The sequence below is a fragment of the Heterocephalus glaber genome, unplaced genomic scaffold (assembly GCF_053883595.1).
Source record: "Heterocephalus glaber isolate CG9 unplaced genomic scaffold, H.glaber_assembly_v1.0 deba00001608, whole genome shotgun sequence".
NCBI lineage: Eukaryota > Metazoa > Chordata > Mammalia > Rodentia > Bathyergidae > Heterocephalus > Heterocephalus glaber.
Window position 1 is genome coordinate 30087826 of NW_028258379.1, and position 12586 is coordinate 30100411.

General features: G+C 46.0%; 1 protein-coding gene across 1 annotated transcript in view; it reads right to left on the reverse strand.

Annotated features, from left to right (window-relative positions):
* Positions 1–12586, reverse strand: part of Rps6ka5 (ribosomal protein S6 kinase A5) — a 270771-nt gene that overhangs the window by 208889 nt on the left and 49296 nt on the right. The window contains exon 2 of the mRNA XM_087195482.1: positions 5640–5731. The gene's annotated coding sequence lies outside the window, so the exon portion shown is untranslated. The remainder of the gene's footprint in view (positions 1–5639; positions 5732–12586) is intronic.

Below are 12586 nucleotides of genomic sequence, written 5' to 3' on the forward strand. Positions count from 1 at the left end.
GCTGAGGAACCTAAACATGAAACTACTTGGCCATGAATGTCAACTAGGGCCATAGTTGAGAAGCCCCAGTGCAGAGACTGCACTTGATCAGGTCACTAAGAACTTTCAAGATGCCAAGTCTGAGAAACTATTGTCCATGCTCATCATACTCAGTCCTTCTCTCCTGGTTCCATGATTACCCCACCACCACCACCACCACCATTCACTTATTCTTTGGCCATTCCTTTGCACATTCCTCCTCCATCTGACTCTGTCCTGGCCCTTCTCCACAGATTTCTCTCTCCCCTCTCTTCCTAATTGCTCCCTTGGTGGCTTCACCTCATTTCCAACCTGGCTCCGGAGCCAGATTGCCTGGTTTGGGTCCCAGCTCTCAGCTTCCCAGCCATGAGTTCAGAGTAGCTATCTCTTTTCTGTTCCTCTGCAGCCTCAGTTTCTCCTTCAGTAAATTGGGGCATAATACTACTGACCACAGAAAGCTGTAACAACTGAATGAGGAAACCTAAAGCTCATGGCACAGAGTTTAATTCATGTCACCTGCTATTTTTATTTATGACTCTGTGATATAAAAATTATATATCTTTGGGCCAGGGATTTAGCTCAGTGGTTCTGCTGCCTGCCTTGCAAGTGCAAGGTTTTGAATTTGATCCCTGGTACCAAAAAAAAAATATATATATAGAGAGAGAGATATAGATATATCTCTATATATATCTATCTTTTTTACTTTTCACCAGGGCACTGAAGGAAACTGGAGTAAATCTCCCCCAAAATTTGAAGGATTGTGGCAGCGAAGATAAGTAAGATCTAAAGGAGTTCCCTGCAGCCCCTTCTGCTTGCTTAAAATCAGAATAAAGGTTCACAGACAAAAGATCTTTCTAGCTTCCCCGACTCCCCCCTAAAGGTAGGCTGCAAATTCTCCTTTACTGCAGATAACCCTTTATCAGCTCAAGGACTACATCGGCCTTGGTTCTGTCAGTCTCTTCTCCTACCTTACCTGCTAAACTTTCCCCTCTTTGGATGCCTGGCATTGCTTTCCTATGTCTTGTCACTTCCCTAAAATGTGTTGTCCTTTGGTGAAGATCCTATACATATCCCAGACACTCAGACACTTCCAGGAGTTCCCGAAGTCTGTTCTGACTGTGAACTTAGAGAGTTTAGGGAAAATGATCCTTTTCTCCCCTTCAGAATTTAAGAACAAGCTTTGAGCGGTCAGGATCCCATCCAGCTCCAATCAAGACAGAGGTTTAGTTCAATTTCATAAAAAACAACAACAACAACTGAAAACAAACCCACTGCCTAAGCATGAGTTGTGTGCCAGGCCTGGAACAAGGCAGGATTCCTGCTCTGCTGAGCTGGCCTTCGGTGAATAAAAGGGAGAGGGACCCAGAGGAATACATGGAAATGGTAGGCAGCATCTAACAGGTGCCAAATTCTTCAAAGACCAGAAGTTTCCAAACACTGTTCCATGAATCTCATTCTTCATAGATAATGCAAGGGAGCTTCTCTAACTTTGGGATTCAAACTCCTGTTTTAACATGTATTATAAACTCTTTTTAAACTGTACTGAAAAGCACACACTTACAAATCTATTGCAGGCTGGGTGTCAAAGCAGTGGAGATCACCCACATACTCAGCTTTCTCAGCCTGCTAGATTTTTGTCCAGGCTGTAATGAAAAAGCTCCCTCCAGCTCTATTTAATAAAAGGAAGTCTTGGTTCACCCAGATAAGGGTTGCAAAAGGAACTGTTTTGTTTTGTTTTAACAGCTTTGTTGAGATATAAATCCCATACCATAAAATTCATCTATTAAAAGTTTTAGTTGTTTTTTTTTTAATAGTTACAATTTGCAGCTGTTGATGTGGGGTAAATAAAAATTCTCTTGAGTCTGTACAGTCAAAGAAAATACAAACTCCAAGTGAAATGAGGCTGCTCTGAGATAGCACTTCATGTAAATAGTCCATAGCATCAATTTTCAATTTTTTATGTCCAAACAAACTAAAATGTTTTCTTTGGTGGCCCAAGATAAAATATACATTTGAACATATACATTTATACTAACTAAAAGATGTCATTTATGTGATTTTGTTATTGTTTTGAGACAGGGTCTCACTGTGTAGTTCAGGCTGGCCTTGAACTCACTATGAAGCCCAGGCTGTCCTCAAACTCACAGTGATCCTCCTGCCTCGGCCTCCTGAGCCCTGGGATTACAGGCTTGCTCCACCACATCCAGGTATTTACGTGATTTATAAATTGAGTTTGCACCTAAGAGTTGGCTTGAAGAGACTCAATTTGACAATTGTTTCTTGAGTTTGAGGCCCCATACCAGCCTGGCAAAGGATGTGGCATTCAGATATGAACATGCAGATATGAAACCCTGCTCTCCCGAAGCTTCGATTCCAGTGCAGGCAGACAGGCAACCACTGGAAAGAAAGAAATGCAAACTCATCAGGTGCTGATGAGTGTGGCAAGAAGCCAAAGCAGGACCAATGGTCCCCCTGGGGTCTGGGAGGGGCTTCATACACGAGGCCAGGGCAGACCTCACTGAGGAGGGAGAGGACCAGGCTTGTGCACAAGTAATGCTACTTCTAACTTTTTTTTTTTTTGGTGCTGAGTATTGAACCCAGGGCCTCATGCAAGCTAAGCAAGCACTTCACCCCACGTGCTCCCTGATGCTACCTTGAAGGAAGCTTGAAAGGCCTTAAAAGGCAGTAAGAACTTGAACTGGGAGAGGGAGAGGGCAGATCATTGGCGTGGGAAGTTGGGAAACTGAAAGGCTTTGGTGAACAGAGAGAGGCATGGGTGGGTCAGCTGGGGAAAGACAGCACGATCTGGGAAGAGGAAGTGATTGGCTCAAGGGGGCAAAAAGGCCAGGACTAGGGGAGGTGGGGGAGAGGGGTGAGCATGCAGGTACAGGGTCAGACCCGGTCTTTATTTACAGGATTGGCACTTTGCTCACCATGGACTTTTGCATAAACTATTTTTTCTTATTAGTAGTCCTCATCTTAGTCACTGAGCAGTTTGGTGGCCCCTTAAATTTTGCAGCAGCCCCATCCTAGCTTCAGTCCCGGGAAGCAGAGCCTATGTAGACAGAGGTGGCAGTGCCTAGAGTAGGACTGACTGAGTCTTTAGACTTGACTGGCCAGTCCAAAGGCCACAGAGGGAGCTTGAGCAAATAAATGATGTAACCTAAATGCCATTTAGGGCGATTGGTGTGGAAGCAGTGGGCAGAAGGAGGAAAGAGACCAGGGGGCAAGGAGCAGGCAGGAAATGCACTGTGTGGCCCAGGCCTGCAGTGTTGGGGGACAGGAGAGCTGGCTGCTGGGCCTCTCGTGGGGCTTTGCCTGGCTACACCATCCCCAGAATTCAACCTTCCCCAGGAGCCCAACATACGCCTCGAATGCCAGCCTCTTGCCTCTTTCTGTTTTTAATATGACTAATTGGTGCAAAACAGGAAATCCTACCGTGACAATGGCATCATTTGTGGCTGAGAAACGAACTTTTGAAATCTGTAAATGCCGGGTCCCTAGTATGGAAGCTCAGCTGTGCTTACAGAGTCTCCGCCTTGAAAGGACCCTATTCCAACAGGGGCCACAAGTCCACAATGGACTCAAAAGCTGCTGTGTTCCCAAGACGGGACATGCTTCTTAGCCTCTCTAGAAATCCCAGCAGAGCGTGAGCCTGGCACTGCAGGGGCGAAAGGCCATGGCTGCCACTGTCAGTGTGAAGGCAGAAAGAGCTACAAGGAGTTCACCCAAGTCCTGCCCTGCCCCAGGCTTTGGTCGTAGATCAACATTTTCACCAGCGTAGGGGCTGCAGCTGGAGGAGCCCAGAAAGAGGTCAGAATGTGTGATTGGCACAGAGCTGCTGGGAGAGGGATAAGACCCTTCAACCAGAACCTCTACTTCTGACTCTCCCTGGGGACTCACCCACTCAGACTGCTCTAGTCTTTTCTCTAGTGATATTTTGTATGGGTCCATGATGATGTCCTATAATATAAGAGAAGTCTTTGGGACTTTGATCCTGGTTTGAATTCTGACTCTATGGCTTTCTAGCTGTGTAATTTCACTCAGGTTGCTCAACTTCTCTAAGCCTCTGTTCCCTCATGGAATTCATGTCTGGATGAAATGCAGTTACATATAATCTATATAAAATTATATTATAAAATTGTGTAAAAAGGACCCAGAAGTAGTCAAATCCCCTCTCTACCAATCGCTGTTGTATGTCTGGGCAAGACACTTGGCCTAGTCTCAAAGTCTTGATTTTTTTTTCATATTTGAAATAGGAATAATAATAATGCCTTTTCCACAGCATAGTGGTCAGATCAAATGGTTAGATAAACTATGAGCCCAATATACAGTAAGAATTCAAGAAATGGTGACTATAATTACTACTTTGATTGGAAATGGTACTTCTTATTAACATAACTTTAGGATAAATTGCAACAAACACAAGAACAAGTTAGTTTTCAGGATCCCAAGTATTTCTGAACTCCCCATCAAATCCAGTTCCCATTGACTCATTCATCCAACAGGTATATTTTGAGCACCTGCTCTCTGACAGTCACTTCGGTAGACATAGGAGATATGAAAGCCAGGAAAACAGGCATATTTCTCGCTTTGTGTCCTTTTTTATTTTTATTTTTTATTTTTTTGGCAATACTAAGGATTGAACTCAGGGGCTTCACACTGAGATACATATCAGCTCATCTTCTTCCTTCCTTTCTCTCTCTCTTTCTCTCTCTCTCTCTTTCTCTCCCTCTCTTTCTTTTCTTTGGTAGAGTCTCCCTAAATTGCTAAATTGCCCAGGCTGAGATTCAAACTTGTGATCCTCTTGCCTCAGCCTCCTGAGTAGCTGGGATTATAGGCATGCACCTACATGCCTGGCTTGCTCTGTGCAATTTAACACCTAGTGGGACAGTCAGACACATTTTATAAATGTGAAATTCCATAAAGTAATAAGTACTGTGAAGAAAAAGTTTGGGAGCTTTGAGAACTTGTAACAGGAAGTGCTAGTGTGGTCTGGAGAGACAAGAAGACTTCCTCCAGGAAATGAAGCTTGATTTGAGACCTTAAAATTAGCAGGAATGGCTGAGCCTGCCCTTGTGTCTTAGCTCCCCTAGGCTCTGTAAACCTCAGCCCCCGGTGTGTGATTCAGATCCTAACACTCAGTGATCTCTCTTCCTCCTTTTCCTTGGAGAGATTGTGCAGACTGTAGGAGAGCAAAGAGGCACATATACTGTGCACAAAGGGAAAAATGGGACGATCCCTGCAAAGGCAGAGACACAGCCAGAATATGGACAGCAGAGGGCAAAATCCAAGTCCCTCCCAGCCACCTTTGTCCACTCAGAGAATGAGAACCTCCATTTTTTTTCTGCCCTTGCACTCCCTGGGGCTGACATTAAAAAGAGCAAAACAATGCAGAGCAGTGCTGGCCCAAGGCTGATGGTTTCTCCTAGGTGTTGCAGGCAGGGTCTGGAACTCTCTAGAACAATAGAGTTGAATCAAGAAATGGACTTTGATTCCTCTTCAATATTTTACAGAAATCTCAATTTCAACCAAGAGCCAAATTTGGGGACCAAATCCTCAGCCTCACTGTGTCAGCTCGGGCTGCTGTAACAAAATCCCACAGACTGAGTGAAACTCACAGCTCTGGAAGGTAGAATTCCAAGATCAAGGTGACAGCATGGTCAGAATCTGATGAGGGTATCTTCCTGGCTTGAAGACAGCCACTTTCTCGCTGTGGAAGAGAAAAAAGGGAAAATAACACTCTGGTGTCTCTTCGTATAAAGGCAAGGATTTGTTCCCATGAGGGTCTTTCCCTCATGACCTCATCTACCCCTAATTACCTCCCAAGAGCCCTGTCTTCAAATACCATCACCCTGGGCATTAGCACTTCAACACCAGAATTCGAAGAGAACACAAGTGTTCAGTCCAGAACACCTCCCATTGGCAGAGGCAACCATTGCAAGCTTCATATCTAATTCAAATTGAAGAACCTCTTTGAGAAAATTATTTTGAATTTCTATTTTGATCACCCATTGAATCTCTTCACCTTCTTTTTTCTTAACCTTTAAATGGCTACAATTATCTGGCATACAATAATTACCTGAGATTAATTCTGCTTATTTTGGAGAGCACCTCCTTTTAGCTAAGCAATTGCAAATAATGACTTTTTTTCTATTCTAAATTCTTTGATTTAAGCAATTGCTTCTCCTCCAAAGTTCCTTCTGACATTAAGTGTATTTCTCTCCCTTACCAATTTTTCTCAGATCTCAGTCACAGAGGAAACCCCTGTGAATATTTGGCATTCCTTACACCCTGTCAACCACACAGTCCCACCTTCTGGGGCTCTAAATCTTAGCTTTAAACTGCTAGAAAAAAAAATGGACAAGGAAGGGCCAGGGCATGTGACTGTCCTCTGCAGAGGAGTGAAGACTAGGGGTGTTGCCTGTGTTGGGTTTCTAAAAAAGTGAGGTTTTTAAAAAAATTGTGATAAAATGGATAACATAAAATTTAACCATCTTTAAGTATACAGTTCATTGAAGTATACATTCACAATATTGTACAACTGTCCCCACTGTCGATTTCTAGAACTTTTCATCATCCCCAAGTGAAACTATGTACCCAATTATCAGTAACCCAGCGAGTTTGCCTACTCCAGGGATCTCATAGAGGGGGCTCAAGCAATTCTCCTTTTGCTTCTGGCTTATTTCACTTAGCAGTAACATCTTTATCTTAGCTCATTCAAGCTGCTATAATGAAATAGCACAAACTGGTATTTTAGCCTATGAACAACAGAAATCTTATTTCTTCCCAGTTCTGGAGACTGGGAAGTTCAAGATCAAGGTGCTGGCAGATTTGGTGAAAGCCCATTTCTCATTCACAAATGGTGCCTTCTCAGTGTCTTCATGTGGTAGAAGGGAAAGGCAGCTCTCTGGGGTCTCACTTGTAAGGGCACTTGTCCCATCATGAGGGCTCTGCCCTTATGGGCTAATCACTTTCAAAGCCTCCCCTTCCTAATGGCATTGCATTGGTGATTAGGTTCCAATGGATGAATTTGTGGAGGATACAAACATTCAGATGGTAGAGCCTTTCAACATCCATCTGTGTTATACCATGTATCAGAAAGAATTTCATTCTTTTTATGGCTGAACAGTATTCTACCGTACGTATATACCACATGTTGTTTATCCATTCAACTGTTGATGGACGCTTGAATTGTTTCCACCTTTTGTCTATTGTCAATAAAGCTTAGCATAACAGATGAGATCTGGCTCCATTGTGACCTAGAACCAATTTAACAACTCCCTTTATTTCATTCTCTGGAAATATGACACCATTCAGAGCAACTTAGCCACCAGGGCACTCCAGGAAAGCTGAAGCTGAAGTGTGCGTAGCTGTGGTCATTAGGGGGCCTTTGCAGAGCTACACTTTGGGACCAGCTGATCAGAAATAGCCCCCTGAGTGGGTGGGACTGATGACATAGACTTTCTGATTCAAAAAGAGACCTTTCACTTACATTCACTCATTCACACTCACTCACTACACACTCCAGTGTCACTGAACACTTACTGTGAGTCAGTGATGAGCTGCCTATCGTGAACTTACAGTCGCAGTCGCTAGAGGCAAACAGGGAAATCAACACTGACAATGCCCCAGGGAAAGAGCCCTGGGGAAGAAGGATGCCTGCTGTTGGGAACACAGAGGGGGCTCCATGCCCAGTCTGGGAGGCAGGAGAGGCTGCCTGGAAGAAGTCAACTGGTGCCAACTCCTAAAGAAAGGGGAGGAGCTAGCCAGAAAAAGGAAGAGAGCTGGAAAAGTGATCCAAGGAAGAGCATGCCAAGGCCTGGAGCTGGAAGGACCTGCAGTAGGCTTAGGTGAGTGATTTTGCCTTTGCAGAGACTCACGAGAGACAGAGAAGGTGCAGCCACAGGGGCAGGCAGGGACCATTTGGTGAAGGCCTTTGTGTGGTGGTTGGTTTTAACACTGGTTCCAAAGGGGAGTTTGGATGGCTTTGAAGCAGAAGAAAGCAGGACTGGAGTTTCCCTTGGAGAAGGCAGTCTCCCGAGCCCTTTCTTAGTGCTGGGTACTGATCTAGTGTTTTACTCATATTATCTCAGTTAACGCCTCAGAACACCTGGCCAAGATGAGAGGAGGAAACTGAAGCCAAGGCAGCAACTTAACAAGGCCCCTAAGGGTGTCCACAGGTGCTGATCCAAGGCAGAAATACCACACCTGCAGGACACAGCGTGGCCCTGAATTGTGTGGAATCTTGTTGGAAATGCAGAATCTCTGCCCTATCCTGACTTTCCAGGTCAAAATCTGCATCTTAACCCGCTCCCTCAGTAACTCCTGTGAACTCTGAAATTTAAACAGCACAGACGGCTATTCCGAGGTTTGGCAGTGCTTTAGAATCACCTGGGGAGTTTTGAAACTCAGTCTATACTCCTAGGTCAGTTTCATCAAAAGTGCTGGGGCTGCCATCAGATTTTTTCAAAGTTACCCAATCAGCCAAGTCTTTGCATTTTACTTCCTAGTTGCCCGGGGAGAGCAGACCAGCTCCCGCAGGGAGAGCTCACCTCGCAGGGTACAGGGTCTGTCCAGCCACCAGCAGCCCTGTGGCTTTAAGAACTGGGGCTGGCTGCGCGCCCAAGAAGTCACTGCTGCTGCCAGGCCAAGGGAGCCAGGCTATGGGAGCCGAGCTGCGACAGTCAGCACCAGGGTCTGGCCCCAGCTTGCAGACTCGAGCCCTGCAGAACGCGCCTGTGCACCCGGTGGCATTGCGCCTGCGCCGTTGGTGAGCTGAAGAAAGGGGACCTTCATGGCTTTTGGAGGTAGGCACATGTTTTGCGAGGCTGCGCGAACAGAGAGGAATTGTGTGAGGCTCTACTCAGACGTCGCAAACAAATAGTAAGTCAGGAGGAGAGGAACACAGCACAGCCTCCTCCTTCTGCCCCAGGTGACACCCACACTTTCCATCTCACAGGTCCTCGCATCCTACCTGAGGACCCGGATCTGACAAGAGCTCCCCCCAGAGGGGCTGCAGGGCAGAGCCAATCACCAGGGTAGAAAAGTCCCTGAAGTTCTATCCTGGAACCCATCCGTTCTTGAAAAGTCAGGACCCAGTACAGGACAAGAAGTACCTGATGACTGGCGCACTCTATCACGTGTCACTGCCCTCCAGAGCCCCAGACATGTGAAAAGCAAAGACAGGGAAATTGAAACTGTCAGAGTTGTCTGTCAGCTTTGGGCCCCAGCCTGCTGTGGATGAGGTGATGAAGCTTAGGGCCAAAAGGGGTTCGAGGGGTTTGCCATTGGGAGAGAAGGAGCTGCAGGCCACAACAGACATGGGGCAGCAAGCAGACAGTTTCCTGGATACCTGAAAGGCTCAAGTCCTGCTGCCCTTGGGAAAGCTCAGCCTCAGGTTCAGTCACCATTTGGGGCACCAACATCAAGGTGGAAGAGGAGAGTGCAGCAGCCAGCTCTGACCTGTGTGCCACTCACTGCTAAAGGCAGAGCCATGTGACTTCAGGGAGCCTCCTCTGAATTATCCATGTCTCCCTGCTGCCTTCCTCCAGGCCAGGGGATCGAGAGCTCCCTGTGATCCAGCTTACTTTAGGAGAGGAATGCGAAACCATCTGTGTGCTGGGGAGCACAGCAGGCTGCCTGTGCTGGCAGGAAGAACAAGGTTAGCACTGATTTTCACGGGGGCGGTGGAGGAGTTTTGCACCTTCAAGGTAACTGTGCCTTACACACTAAAAGGAAAGGTAGGGAAGGTGAGGCTGAAGCTGGGAGCAGGAAACGAAAGGAAAATGGCCTTTACTGAGTTGTGGAGTGAAGCTGGAGCAGAAGGAAGGGGGAGGCAGCATGGAGTGAGGCAGGGCAGCACAGAGTTAGCTAAAACAAAGCTGAGGGCCAGGGATTTAGCTCAGTGGTTTCACTGCCTGGTGCACAAGCGCAAGGACCGGAGTTCGATCCCCGGTAGCTGAACTGGGGCTTGTGCACGATTATGAGGTACCATTTCAAGGAGTCAGATGTCACATCTGGTCCTGATCCCAATCCCAGGAGGTCAACTGTGTATGTCTGTGTGTGTGTGTGTGTGTGTGTGTGTTTGCATCTGTGTGCACACGCACATACCAGGTACATAAGTATGTGCTTTTTCAATTAATTTTAACTAATATCTTTCTCAGTTGAGCATGACAGATGCACAAAACCAAATGTACCCCTCTCCTGGACAGATTTTGCAGCCTTTCCAGGCGATCTGCCAAATTGCTAGATGGTATTTGTCTTAAAAACAAAAAAATTGAGTGCATTTTGTTACTTTGGTTTTAAGGATTTCCCAACCTGACTTAAGACAATCTTTCATTTATGCCACACTTTCTAGCTTTCAAAGCACTTCTTAAACACTTGTGAATTCATTTTATCCTTCTAGAAGCTCCGGAAGGTCAGAGTTTGGCTCTCCTTTCCAAGCTTCCTTGGACAAAACTGACTTAAATGAAGTTAAATGACTTGCCCTGGTTCCCTAGGGATTTTGAGACTGACATTCAGGGACACAGAAAACTAAGTGATGTCTTTTTGACTTCATGAAGTTGTAAAAAGTGATGCTTTGAGAAGCATGGCGACTGAAGCATGGTCTCATTCCAGAATACTTGGGTTGGACTGCCAGTTTGGCTGCCCATAATGCTAAGTCTTCAGGCAAAGTACTCAATTTTCCTGTGCCTTCTTTTCTGTAAAATGGGGATAACAGCTCGCAAATAGTGTTGTGTGTGGATTAAATGAGATCTCACATGTGAAGTGTTCAGACAATGCCTGGCATATACGAAGCATTCAATAAATATCACTATAAGTTCTAATAGTATTTGTACCTGTGAGAAGCACTGTATTAGGGCAGAGGCCAGGTCGTAACAAAAAGTTCTCAAAATACACTTGTAGAAAAGAATAGAAGGTTATTTCCCTTTCACCCAATGGCTAGGAAGTAGATGCTCAATAAAGTGCAGAGAAACAACTTGCTCAACGCTATCACTTGGAAACCCAGGTTCCATCCATTTTGTTGCTCCCTCTTCTGCTGAGTCAAGTTGGCTCACTTCCACCTTCTGCTCTTGCCTGTAGGAAGAAGAGAAAAGGAGGTGGAGGATGAAGGCCCCCTTCTAAATGACATAATTTAGAGGTTTTGTTATCAGCCAGTCAGGGTCATATGCTCACTCAGGTTTGTTGCTCTCTGATGACCAAATCGAAGCAGGCCATTTACTTTGGTAAGATAAAGGATTTGTTCAGAGCGAGCTCTGAGGAAATGGAGGAGGTGCCTGGAATCGCCATCTCTCCATGTGCAGGTGGGTCTTGAGAGCTGATGTCTTCTCACCTCCCTAAATGTCCAGCTGTTTATGAACTGCTACTTGCAGCTGTCTCACGGGCTCCTCCCACTTAGCATGCAAAAGCCAAACTCCTTCTCAGCCTTTTCCAAGGCTTGCCCTGCTTGTATCCTTTGTTTTCAGGAATGTCACAGTTAGCAACTTGCCCTTGCCAGGGAAAAATTAATCTAATAATTATAGAGGATTCCTCCTTCTCATTGCATCTTTTGCACACAGTCAGTTATCATACTTGGTGAGCCTCCCTTTTCCTTGAATCCCCCCTTCCTCTTATTCCCCACCTGTTGGGAATTCTTACTTGTTTCTCACACAGCTAGGGTAAGGGTCCCAAAGGGACCCCCTTCCGCACTTTTATCCCCTACCTGATACCAGCAGTATTGTCCCTCCAAAGCTATCTGCTCATGACATCTTCATACCTTTCCATGCTCTCAAAGCTCCCGATGAAGTCCATGCTCCTTCAGTCTAACCCTTGACCCTTCCTGATCAATCTCCTCAGCCTTCCAGCCTTTGCCTGTCTTACACCAGGTATGCTTGCCACTTGAGATGCTGCAGGTCCTTGCCTTCTTCTACCTGTCTCCCCATTAGCAGCTCCGTGTGCAAGTGCAGAGTGTGTCCAATGAACGGTAAAGGAGTGAGCTGTATTTTTCCAGAAACTTTGAACTCCCATTCATACAGCCCATGCATGAAGGTAGGATCCACTGTAACGACTCTTCAGGGGGTTTCTGGCTTTTTAATGAGCTTTTTAATGGCTTTGAGAGTCAGAGTTGTAGAAGGCACATATGCAGCCAACTGGAAGTGAACCACAGGTTCCTTGCTAATTCACTCCCAGGGAGCACCATCCTCCCTCCTCCTTCTCCTTCTGCTTCCTTTCATCTCTGGGTTTCCTCATCAGCTTCACCATTGCATTTGACCATGGGGTGATATTTTCAGCAAGACTTAGGATCAGAAATGGGAGATAGGTCCTCTGTGGGGTGCCTTTGTCACTTTCCTGTCAATCAGACAAAATACCCAACACCTACAACTTAAAGGAGCAGAGGTTTATTTCGGGTCACAGTTTCAGTCCATGGTCAGCTGGCTCTGAAGCAGGAATGGCATGAAGGAAGGGCCTGTCAGAAAAAGCTGCTTATCCCTTGGGAGCCAGGAAGCAGAGAGAATGAAAGGAGGAGCCAGGGACAAGAACATCCTTCCAGGTCCCAGCCCCAGAGACCCACCTCTTCCCACCAGGC